Below are 12,961 nucleotides of genomic sequence, written 5' to 3'. Positions count from 1 at the left end.
CCACCAAGGGCGATGCCAGCCAGCAGTTCTCCAGCTCTGGCATTTACATTTAAGGGATGACAGGGGGCGGGGTGCCGGGCAATGAAGTGGGGTGCTAAAACCACCCCTTTGTTCTGCCCCGGGGCCTATGGGCAGAGTTGGCTCAGGTGACCAAGACAAGTGGAACCCATACCTGGTGTGGCCTTTCTCCCTGGCTCCTTTGTCAGATTTCCAAGTCCCAGACCAGTACCTTCACCAATCCCCACGCCTACCACCTTAACTCACACCCCTGCCTGAACGTGCAGGGGGAGCTAAGACTGGTCCTGAGACTAGGGACCCTTTCGGGGATGACGCTACCAGCCCCAGCCCAATGGTCTCATGCTATTCTAGGCCCACAGGCTCTGTGCCAGGACTTTTGCATACATGAGCACCCACAGTTAATGCCCCCAAAGATCTTACGAGCAAGGTAGTTTCATTATGCTTGTTTTACAGTTGAGGGAACCGAGCCTAAAGAGATGCCATCAATTGCCTAAGGTTACCCACAGCCATTAACCAAGGGGAAAAGTCCCCCGGAATTGGGGACAACAGTCACTGAAGCAGGAAAGGCCCTCTGAGCTCACCTTAGGACAAAAAGTCCCAGGACAAATGGGAAAACTGAGAACCTGGCAGGGAGAGCGATTTGCGAAGGTCACATGGTGAATGGAAGTCAGGCTCTGTGTCTCCCAGCTACCTGGCCTGTTGAGCTACCAGAGTGAACTGGCAGCACCAGGGCCGGCCACCAGCCCAACAGGGCCATGGAGGAGGCAGGATCTGTGAAACCATGGAGAAGAACACCCAAGAATGCACTAGGTTCGGTAGTCTTGGAGGCCAGGGACATATCTGCCTGTTTGGTGTCCTGATAAAATGCTTGGCGTGAGAGTCACGGCTCAGTGAACGTATGTGGGATAGATGGATGGAAGAATGGCTAGGTGGATACATGTCTGGAACAAACCCAGAGGAAGGCCCAGCCAGGATACTCCACACCGGTCCTGAATCCTCTCCCGGAGCCAAGACCTCACTCCCCACCCCGCTATCTGGAGGCCGGAACCCAGGGATCCGACTCCTCCAGAGCTGGAGAGGCGTGGGGAGGAAGCTCTTTCAAAAACTGGCCTGGGGGGCTTCCCTGGTGGCGCAGTGGTTGAGAGTCCGCCTGCTGATGCAGAGGACACGGGTTCATGCCCCGGTCCGGGAGGATCCCACATGCCGCGGAGTGGCTGGGCCCGTGAGCCATGGCTGCTGAGCCTGCGCGTCCAGAGCCTGTGCTCCGCAGCAGGAGGGGCCACAGCGGTGAGAGGCCCGCGTGCCGCAAAAAAAAAAAAAAAAAAAAAAAAAAAAAAACTGGCCTGGGGTTTTGATTGAAAAGCCTGAAGAGTCACCATCAGTGCATCCCTCGGCCTCCTTTCCCACCATCATTCAAGGAACTCCTTCTGAAGCCCTCCTTGACCCTGCTGGTGAAGCAGAAGCCCTTGCCCCTATACAAACACACACAGCCCACTGCCCTCCCGATTTGGGCGCTAATAAAGCAACCCCCTTCTCAGTTCCCAGGGCACACAGGGAACAGCTTTGTGGCTGGGGCTGACACATCTGGTCTTCCTGTCTATCAGACCCCCAGGCCCGCTCAATTCTCTAGGGCCCACTCTCTTTCCCACTCTTCCCATCACCCTCTCACTCACCTTACCTGTTTCACCTGCCCTCCAGCATGTGCTCCAGGAGAGCACATTTCTGCTCAGAAGCAGAGAGCAGTAGGAACAAGTCCTCACACATGGGCACCAGCCCACAACCTTGCGCACACACACTCACAGGCACACACACTGCCCTGGTTATTCACACTCACGCCTATGTCACTACACACACATACTGGCATGTGTAGATAACCATGAACACATACAGGCTTGTACCAAAGATAGACACACATTCAAGTAGACCTAGGTATACACCTCTCCTGCCAGGGCCAGTCTGTGAGGTTTCTTTCCTGGGCGGACCCATCTGTGTTGAGGTGGGAGAGATAAGAAAACGTAGAGACCAGGCAGGTATAATTGTGTATACCTGCGGGTATAATTGTGTCTCTTGTGGTTGGAAAAGGTTCTAGGGTCCAAAGAAAATGAGCCAGTGTTTGGACCTAACTCCCCCCAGCCCCCCATGCCCCAACCTCTGTGTTGGACTTATTCCCGAAACTCAGCTGCCTGCCCAGTGCCCAGCCTGGTGTTCTGGCCTGGCCCTGCCCCGCACGGTCCTCTGGGGTCCAACCATGTGCCCAGGGCTCAAGAGACTGGCCTTCTCATGCCCAGCCTGGGAGGCTGCTCAGTTGTGGAGGAAGACCCCTCCAGGCCAGAGGTCATCTTGCGCTCCCCTTCCTGAGAGAATGCAGCCCAGAGGCCTTCCCCAAAGAGAAAGCAGGAGGTTCCCTCAAGGAGGAAGCCATACTTCCCAGTATCAACAGGCCCAGCGTGGATCCTGCTAAGAGGAAGTGGAAAAGAGGCCATTGCAGCTAGCAGAGCTTCAGGTAAAGGGTCGGCTGCACTTCCTGACCCCTGCTCTACTGAGCCCCAACCAGGGATTCCCTAAGCCCCTCACTGCCCTCCCTGCCCGCCATACCATGTCTCTCCCATCCTGACTCTCCTCTCTCCACCATCCTTCTCCTGATCTTCTCATGAAAAATGGATGGAGCTTTTATTAAACTGTTTTCTCTTCAAAGGAGCTTTCAATTTTTAATGCTTTGCTGGGGTCGGGGAGACATACTGGCCCAGACAGACCATGGGGAGGGGGCAGAAGAGGTCTGACCTGGAGTCGGGGTGGGAGGAGGGAGAAAGGGGGCTCTAGGCTTGCCTGAGGGTCAGGGAAGCGGGAAGCAGAAGAGATTAGTTTCTGGGGTGGAAATACTTTCCCAGGTGGGACACAACTCTGTCCTTTTCCCTCTCCTCCCCACCTTGGGCCGGGAGATCTTCAAGGGAAGTGGACCAGCTCATGTTGAACACCTACTGTATGACAGGGCAATGAAGTGGGCTGCTATAACCACCCCTTTGTTCTGCCCCGGGGCCTAGGGGCACATTTGATGTACAGATGCCCCATTGGCTCATGACACCAGCTCAGTCATGGGAGACAGTAAAACAGAGTGACAAAGAGCAAAGACTCCAGAGTCAGCCCGCCTGGCTTCAAATTCTGACATTGTTTGCTTGCTGTGTGATGCTTGGCCAATCACTTAATCTCTCTGGGCCTCAGTTTTCCCACATGTCAAATGGGGGAAGGAGTACCTGCCTTGCAGGGTTGCTACGGAGACGCAATGAGATCACATATGTCAAGTGCACATACCTATCTAACAGTAAGCCCTAGATACGTACTTATGGTAATGGTATGATTACTTATGGTAATGGTATGATTATTAATGGTAATGGTACACATTACACATCTCACAGATGATGAGGCTGAGTCTCTAGGAGCTTAAGGGCTGACATTCAAAGTTTCATGGCCGCTAAACGGTTGAGCCGCACATCATACTGCCTCTCAAAGGGTAGAATTCTGCCTTCTTGAGCACTCCCCACAGCTGGCACATAGCTGGCAGTCAGAAAACCTGTGCTGAATAATCTCTCCCACCATCTTCGATTTTGCTGTCTTATCCCAACCTAGCCTTAATTTACTATGTGTCCTACCTCCTTCCCTGGCTCTCTTGGCAGATATAGCCAGTGTGGAAAGGGGAGGGATGGGAGAAGCCCAGTTACTAGCTGGGAGAGTAAGCCCCCAGTAGGACCAGACAGCCCAGGACAGGGACCCACAATCCCAACCACAAAGTGCCTATCACAGTGTCAGATATGTAAGTTTGGTTCTGCATTTAGAGTATGTACTTTCATACTTTTTATTGTGGGATTTCAAAAGTAATGCATGGTCATTGTAGGAAATTTGGAAACTTTGGAAAATTTTGGCAGACCTCTGAAAGAAGAAATCTACTTTGAATCCATAACAGCTATAGGGTTGATTTGACCTCAGTTGGTCCACGCACAACTGTGAGAATTCAGAATTCTCTGAATTCTGATTCAGTATGGATATTGTGGTGAATGTGTGTAGACAAAGGCGACATAAGGCCCAGCTGAATTCAATTCAACCATGGACCCAGCGGCGCTCTGGGCAACTCCAGGGAGAAGGAGATGAGGACCTTTGTTCCAACCCATCTGGTCTGGCTCCAAGTGAAATGACAAAAAGGCTGGTTTTAAATGATAAACTAGAGAGAAATTCATACTCCCAGTCACTGGTTTTCCACATATTGATCATTTTGACTTACTGGGAGATACTTTAACAGATTCTTTGACAACGTAAAGCGCTTTCAGTGTATTGTCCATGCTGAGGGGAGGAGTTTGGTTTTTAGTCGTGGGGTGTTATCTCTGGCTCATTTAAACTCCTATTCTTCCTGGCCAGCTGCATTGGGGACGTTATCTCATTTTGTTGCAAAGATCAGTGTGTGCAGGGCCACTGGTGCAACTACTCTGAGCCTGGAATCTATACTGCTGCCACCCAGGAGAGGGGCCCAAACCAGTTTTTGAGGGAGGGCCCGTGTTGGAAGCACCAAGTGGCTAGGACAACATAGACCAACACTGAGGTGGCAGTATGTGGGCTGCAATGAACCATATGCCCTGATTCCTTCCAAGGGCTTCAGATGCCTCCTTCACCTCACACCCCACCTGGTGTGCCGTGTGTGTGGACATTAGGTCCACTGGCATTTTCCTTGCCAATATTTTCAAGCACCATTACACAAACAAAGCTCAGCCTAAGCCTGTCCCTGTCCCAGAAACCACATAGCACTTCAATTCTGACAGCGAGCAGCATTCCCAATGGGAGCAAACGATTACCACAGAACAGTCGAGAAGATAGTAAGCGAAAGCCGCTTACACTGAAAAGGGGTGGACATTGAAATTGGTGAGAATATGGGCTGCAGAGAAAGTTGGCATTACTGGCAAAAACACTTATTTGAAAAACTTAAAGGCAGATCACTTGGAAAGCAGATTATATTGCATTTAAAGGTTATATATCCATCCTCAGTTGCACAAACTTAGGGAAGCCGGAAGCAGCAGATGGAAACTTCAGTTTCAACTTGTTGGCTTTTGGGGGCAATTTACTTAGAATCAGAGGTAAGATTTCAAAGTTCAGGGAAATACTTCTGAACCAACAGAGCAGGAAGACGAGTTGAAAATGAATTCCCAAATTATTCTCCCCAAAGATAAAAATGGAAGATTCCAGAAAACAGGCAAACATGCTCAAAGACTACAAAAAACTTCCCCACGGTGCCTGGAAATTCCTATTACATGGAAAACCAGTGACTGGAAATATTTCTTTTCAACCAATTTATAATTTCAACTAATTTGCCATTGTCACCGCAAAGTTGTTTGACAAGATTGTCTCTGACATGCTAGCAAATCCTCGAAGGTCTCCTGGTCTCAGGCCTGCAATGAGGAAGCAGACAGTACACTTCCAGGCTTCATACCCTGTGAGCCAACCACTCCCCCTCTCTGAGCCACAGCTTCCTTTTCTGTGAAATGGGGAGAAATGACCCATCCAGGCTCATTTCCAGGGCTATTACAGGGACCACACGAGATAGGGGAGTGTTAAGAAATTGTGCTCAGGAATCAGTCTGCCTGGCTCTGCCACCTAGAAGCAATTTACTTAAACTTCCTGGGCCTGATTTTCCCCATCTACAGAATGGGGCCACACCTTCCTCAATAACATCTTGACATCTTACATGTAAAGTGCCTGGCATATAGTAAATGTTCAATAAATGTCTGTTATCACTATGGATGGAAAAGTCTGCTTTGGAGATTTGTGAGGCATTGTCACTTTTATAAATGTCTCCCGACACAGTGCAGGAGTTGGGGGAAGGCAGGGACTTCTGCTGACCCAGATCCACCTCTAGGTATCTCCTAGAGAACAGCCGTTGGGACCCTGGAGCGTCTTCTCCTTCCGTGGACACCTCTCTCCTTCCTTGCCAGGTGAACTCACCTGGGAAAGAAGGAACTTGTTCTACAGGTGCTGCAGACTGGAGCGAGAGGGGGTGGGGCGAGATGGGCAGGAAGCCAAGAACGGCCATCTCTCTATTCCCTCTTTCCTCTGAGAGGCTTCTGTGGGCAGGGGGAGCCCTAGACCAGCACAGGGGGTAGGGGTGGGAGGATCTAAGGTAGGCGTTGGGCATGGGGATAAGACCGCCAGGCTTGGCATCTGTCAGGGACTGGCTGCTGTATGAACTAACCTCCCTGGATGTCAGTTTACTCATCTGGGAGGTGGGCGGGATCTCCATCGTTGAGAGGATCAGAGGAGGTTATGGGTGAGAAAGTCCTCTGCAGACTGTAAATTGCTGTGCCCTGAGCACATGCATACATGTACACGGAAGCAGGCATCCCAGCATGCTTTGGGCCCCTCCCGTCTGTCCTAATGCTCACACTTGAATGTGCATCAGAATCACCTGGAGGGCTTGTTAAAACACAGATTGCTGGGCCCCACCCTGAGTGATTCAGTAGAGCTGGGGTGGGGCCCAGGAATTTGCATTTCTGACAAGTTCCCAGGTGATGCTGAGGCTGCTGGTCCTGAGACCACAGTTGGAGATCCACGTGCAGAGGGTGTCACGTGCAAATGCTATCTGTGCATGTCCTTGCTGTGTGTGTTGCTCTAGGTCACAGTTCCTGTGAACCACAGGCACCCCCCTCCAGCTCTCACAGGGGCCTGCCAGGGAGAAATCACTTAGCTAGCTTGCCCTGTTCCCCAGGCAGCCCCTGTGCAGAGCACGAATGAGCAGTCAAGAGTTAGCCAGGAACCCCTCCCAACACACATTCAAACATATTCACACGTATAACCACAATGTACACACACTCATCTCACACCTGTATAACCTAATGGCTACATAACAAAGACTGAACAAAACTGCCCAAATCAGCCAGCTCCCCCGCTTCCTAATGTGTGACCTTGGACAAATCATTTAACCTGGCTGTGCTTCAGTCTCATCAGTAAAGAGAGGGGTAATAAGAATGCCTCATAGGGTTGTTGAGAGACTCAATGAGATAACAAATGGAAATCTCTTGGAAGAATGTTAAATGTTAGCTATTTTTAGCAGTGGGCTCCAAGCCCCCAAAGGAAGCCTCAGTAGCAAAACAAAAAATCCAGGGCAGTCCATAACCATGAACAAACCCACTCGGGTCAAAGCAGCCTCCTGGCTCCACCACAACCCCCTTGGAAGCCAGGAGACCTAGACCCCAGGTGTTTCTAAGTCACTCCCTGTGTGCCCGTGAGTCAATCCCTTTGCCCTCTCTGGCCTCAGCATCCCCATCTGTCCCATAGGGGCTAAGCTGGATCATTTGTCAGGGCTTTCTTCCAGCTCTGCCACATGGTGGGTTCATGCCCAGTGGTGCATGGCAGAGGCAACAGCCGCAATGCCACAGGCCCAGCCCATGGCCCAGTTTCAGCCTTTCTGGAGCTGAGAGAAGCTGCTCGCCCTCCCCGGAGCAGGAGACTGTCAGCCACTCTCCCACAGCCATCTCTTCCACTGGCTTCTCAGGCGCAAAGAGCCTTAGGGCTGCCAGAGGCCTGGGAAGGGATGCCAGAGAGAAGATTCGTGATAACCCCTTTAACTCTGGGCCCTGCCTGTCAGACTACAAACACTGTTGTGCCCATCATCTCACCATGGCCGCAGGAGGCAAGGAGCACAGGAGAAAATGGAGGCTCCGAGAGGTGGTTTCCTGCCCAAGGTACCAGGATTTGAACCCAGGACTACTAAAGCCCAAGTCCACTGGCCTGGGCTATGAAAGGCTGTGGGAATCAGACACGGGAAGAATCCCCATATAACCTCTGCTTTCTGCCTTCACGTTTTTAGTGAAATGTCAACATTCTCAATAAGGTCTCAAGCCAGCCCCACCCTGACAATCCTGACCCTCCTAATTGTGCTCTATTTTCTCTTCTTCTGTAGCTCAAATCACCTTCTAACATAATATATAAATTCTTTATTTATTATGTCTAGTGTTTATTGTGTGGCTCCGAGGGCAGGGAGCTTTGTCTATGTTGTTTATTGAGATATCTCCAGTGCTTACAACAGTGTTCGGAACTTAATAGGTGCTCAATAAATATTGGCTGAGGGCTTCCCTGGTGGCGCAGTGGTTGAGAGTCCGCCTGCCGATGCAGGGGACACGGGTTCGTGCCCCGGTCCGGGAAGATCCCACATGCCGCGGAGCGGCTGGGCCCGTGAGCCATGGCCGCTGAGCCTGCGCGTCCAGAGCCTGTGCTCCGCAACGGGAGAGGCCACAACAGTGAGAGGCCCGGAGGCCCCCGAAATAAAAAAAAAAAAAAAAAAAAAAAAAAATATTGGCTGAGAGAGCAGCACATTCTGAGTAGTGGCTCAGAATGGGGCAGTGGAAACTGAGTCTTAGCTGGTCTCCTGGCCTTGGCCCCCCACACTGCTCTGAAGATGTGGATGGCTTTCCAAAACACCAAAGCTGATCAGGTCCCTCCCCTGCTTCCAACCTTTCCAGGACTCCTCATCAGTCCTGAGGTGAACTCCAAACACCTTGACCCTTCATGATTTGGCCTTCTGACCCCTCCAGCTTCATCTCTTAGGCCACCTGACATACCTCTGCCTTCCAACCCGAATAGATTATTTGTAGCTTCTCCAGAGTGCCCTGGTCTCACCTGCCTTTGTGCCTTTGCCCATGTGATTCTGTCTGCCCTCTGGCACCTCTACAGCCTAGCAAACTCTTAATCATCCTCTACCCCTAGCTCAACTCCTCATCTTGGAAGCATTTCTCAATGAGATGATGACTTAAATCATTTCCTGACTCTCACTGACCTACTGCTTCCCACCCCTGGCTGCCTCTGTACTTCCCAAACACCCTGGAGAGGCCTGGGCTCCAGGATCTGTACCCGTGATTTCTAGTCTTCATGTATGTCTCGCTCAGTGAGTCAGGAGCCCCTTGATGGTTGGGGACCCATTGTGCCTTAGTTATCTCTGTGTCCCCAGTGCCCAGCCACAGAGTAGCTGCACGAAGGATGCGCGCATGAATGAAGAGGGGTCTGCAAAGGCATTAATGAACAGCCATGAGTATCTCAATTTTCAAAAGCCCTAAGGGAAAATGAACATTTCCTTATGGTAGGATTGCTCAGGCTAAGATATCAAGTTCTTTTTGCCTTGGGCTAGAATTATATCACCTCCCTGAGGCAACCTTGGTTATCTTACGGAAAAACCAATCATATCTTTCATCTCACTCTCCGTCTGCCACCTATGTCTATCTTACCTTCCTATATCTATTTATCTAATCTGTCATATATATATATATATATATATATATATATATATATATATCCCCTAGATACCTGCCTATCTATCAGAGAGAGGCACACAGTGGAGTGAGGGTATAGATCCGGACTCGGATGGTAGAGGTTCCTTCCCAGGTCTACCAAGGTGTATGACCTAGGGTGAGTAACTTAGCCTTTCTGAACCTCAGTTCTCTCATCTGTAAAAGAGAGATGATAATAATGGTCCCTTTCTTATAGGGTGATTGTGAGATTAAGTAAGCTAATTCTTGGTAAGCACTGGTAACAGAAAACATTCACTAAAGGATGATGCCTCTTACAACCGTAATTTATATCACAAGTTATTCATCAAAGAATTTGGGACAGCTGAACAAATGCCATAAAATAGAAAATGATAAAATGTGTACTTGAGAGAAATCAAGATAAAGAAAAATGAGGCAGGAAAATAGTAAAGCCAGAAGTAAGATTAACACACACACAAAATGCCTTCTCTAAAGTTCTATAGTTACTAGAGTCTGCATTTGGCTCTCAGCTCCCCTGGTAGCCACATAAAAGAGGGAAACATCATCAGCTATAAGCTTCACAGCATCTGTAACATAAAAATGAACCAAGTGTTCCAGGGAAGCATGGCTTTTCCTGGTCAGAAAAGAAATCACATCTTTCCCTTGGCCCTTCACAAAGAGGACCCTGGGAGAAGCGACCACCCTGTGTCCTCAACAACATCCCTGAAGCCAACGAGGACCAGGCTGACTTTCTCACAATGCTCCCTCCAGCTACCTGTTATGAGGACGCAGGGCAACTCTCCAAGAATAAAAATAAACAATAATAGCCACAATTTACTATGTGCCAGGCATAGAATCCCCCCTAAATCAACTCAGGAGGTGAGCATTGTTATTATCCCCACTTTACAGATGAGGAAACTGAGCGTCAGGTGAAATCACTGGCCCAAGGACGCACAGGCGGGAAGTGGTAGGGCTAGACGCAAACCCAGGTCTGTCCGTTACCAGAACCAAATTCATGATCACTATACTCTCCTCCTTCCGGAAAGACCCCAGTGTTGCTCTCCCAATACCCAGCCCTCTGATGAGCTGCCTTAAGCTAAGGATAATAAAAGACTCCAGGAGATAGGTGGACAGTCTGCTCTGTAGACAGCCGACCATAAATATTAGTTCTCTGGAATGAGCTCTTGATAAGGCTGGGGCATCAGGGGCTTCAAGGCTGAGTTATCTGGAGGGATCCCAGAGTGCCACAGTGGTGAGTCGCTGATGCTGGGCAGAGCCCCATGCTTGTTCAGAGAGCCCAGCAGATGGGAGGGCTTAGACGGATCAAGAGGGCCTAAGAGCGATTCTCACAGAAAGGCCCAGAAGGTTCCTATGGGTGAGGGCAGCGTTCCCCTGAAAAGAGTTCTGAATCTCCTCCAATGTGCAAAGTTCTCCGCCATGGAGCCAGGCCTGCAGCCGTCTCTGTCTGGAACGTTTTCAAAGCAGGCGTTACCAATTGCCTCTGTGGCCATTTAAAAACTCTCAATAAAACACCCTGAGAACATCTAATTTAGGCAATATAGCTTCCTGGTGAACCCTCCAAGATGAATTAGTTGCAAATTGCACCCCCAGGTAACTGAATGATTTGACCTGTTGTATTACATTGTTGGAGAGAAACCAATTGGATGCCAGGGGCTGTCTGCCAATGCTGATGATCTGGGTTTTCAGGTAGTTGATCTTTAGGCCTGCTTTCTGAAAATAATTGAACAGTAGGATCAATTGTCTGTTGCAGTCAGTCCTAGGCCATGACAATAAAACCATACCAACAGCAGAGAGAAAAAGACTGATCTTTCTGTTCTCATTTGCAGGGTGCCGAGCCCTGGCATCTGGTTTGCCCAGAAGTCGCATCGAGTCATTCAAACTCAGGTTCAGAAAAAGCGGGGTCAGGAGAGAAGGTAAAATCCATACACCTCTCAAATGTGGTATCTGATTTCCCAGGAGACCAGCCTTCCCTGCTGGTTCTGTTGTATATTTTTTAAATGCAGAGTGCATGGTAGACAAGGTCTTTCCAAGCCTTCAGATTGAGCACGGGGGGAAGAGAGGAGTGGGGAGGAATAATTCAAAAGGACAGTCCTAGATGGTGAAATGGTTAAGGACCAGTGGCTCAGGGCACCTCTAAGGCCCCATTTAGCCTCATGAGGGTGGTCAGACCTGAAATGTCCCTCTAAACCTTCTCCCCCACAACTCCACCCCGCACATACACACACAAACCCCGCCCCTCCAGGTGCTTACTTTGAACCCATTGGCTTTGGAGATGAGTTAAACACCTGGAGAGGTGGGATTTGTGTGTATGGACATGCAGGGATTTTTTTTTGTTTTTGTGTTTTTTTGGTTGCTGTGGGGAGAGGTCATTCCAAGTGGGGGAAACTGCCTAAGCCAGGGCTTGGAAGCAGGTGAATTCTCATGGTGTTCCATTCTCAAGGTGATTTGTAGTGTGAGGAGGAGGAGGGGTGGGAGAGCCTCGAGTGGCGGCTTAAGGAATTTAGACTTTATCCTGTAGGTACTGGGGAGTCACAGACTGTTTCTAGGGAGGCAAAATGGCCAAGTGGGTGAGGTCAAACTCTGGAGTCAGACTATATGGGTTCAAATGCTTGCTCAACAGGGTACTGGCAAATGGGAGCTTTGGCAAGTTGCATAACATCGGTGTGCCTCAGCATATCCATCTGTGAAATGGAAATGATAGTAGCAATACTTACCGTGGAAAACTGCACTGGAGATTAAATAAACTCTCACACATGAAATGCTTAGAACAGTGCCTGGCACACAGCAACCCCTCACTTGGTGTTAGCTTTTTTCATTATTAGCAGATTGGATGATGACAGAGGGCTTCCTCTGCTCCAGGCATGGTCCTATGTGCTCTATGTGCATGCTCTCAGCTCTTCCTCACAACCTCACGAGACAGGTCTGATTTTTATCCCCATCTTACAGAGGAGGAAGCTGAGGCGTAGAGAAGCTCTGTAACTGGATCTGGAACTGAAGGTCAGGCTGGCTTCAGTGTAGAAGATGAAAGCAATGTGGGACTAGGGAGGAGGCAGAGGCAGGGGACTGAGTGAGAGGCTGGGGGACTAGGGCACTAAGAACAGCGACAGGGAGATAGCAGAGACGGAGGGATGACATGGGCCCCTGCTGTACAGGGAGGGCTCAAGATCTCACAAGTCCTGTCTAGGCATCCATTAGTCTTGAGGTAGTTGTGTCCCAGAAGCCTCATGACTCCCTATAAAATACAGTGGGTCTCAGACCCCACCATGGGGCTGGATGCGAAGACGGAGTAGCCCCACACGTTAGCCCTCTGGCCAGGACTGTCCAGCCAGGAGATGGAGGGGATGGGAAGAGCTGTTGGAGCCAGGGGCCACTGACTGAATCAAAGCCTTAGTCTCCTTATCCAGGGCCCTCGGTTTACCCAGTGATGAATTGGAAAGTTGGCTCCAGGGTGTTTCTGAACAGCGTCAAGCCAAGGTGCATGCCAGAGGATCTAGGAGAGAGGGGAGACGGGGAGGAAAGGGCCAGGTGGGAGAGTGAGGGGAGAGGGACACACTTCACCGGCCTGCCCCTCCTCAGCAAAGCCAAACTGCTGTCAGGCACTGATCAAGCCTGCGTCCCGCCGCTGGGAGGAGGGACAGAGAACGGGG

Source organism: Aethalodelphis obliquidens, unplaced genomic scaffold (genome assembly GCF_003676395.1).
Source record: "Aethalodelphis obliquidens isolate GAN/ISIS:26980383/991018 unplaced genomic scaffold, ASM367639v1 scaffold85, whole genome shotgun sequence".
Taxonomy (NCBI): domain Eukaryota; kingdom Metazoa; phylum Chordata; class Mammalia; order Artiodactyla; family Delphinidae; genus Aethalodelphis; species Aethalodelphis obliquidens.
The sequence above is the reverse complement of the archived record's forward strand: the minus strand, read 5'-3'. Positions refer to the sequence as shown.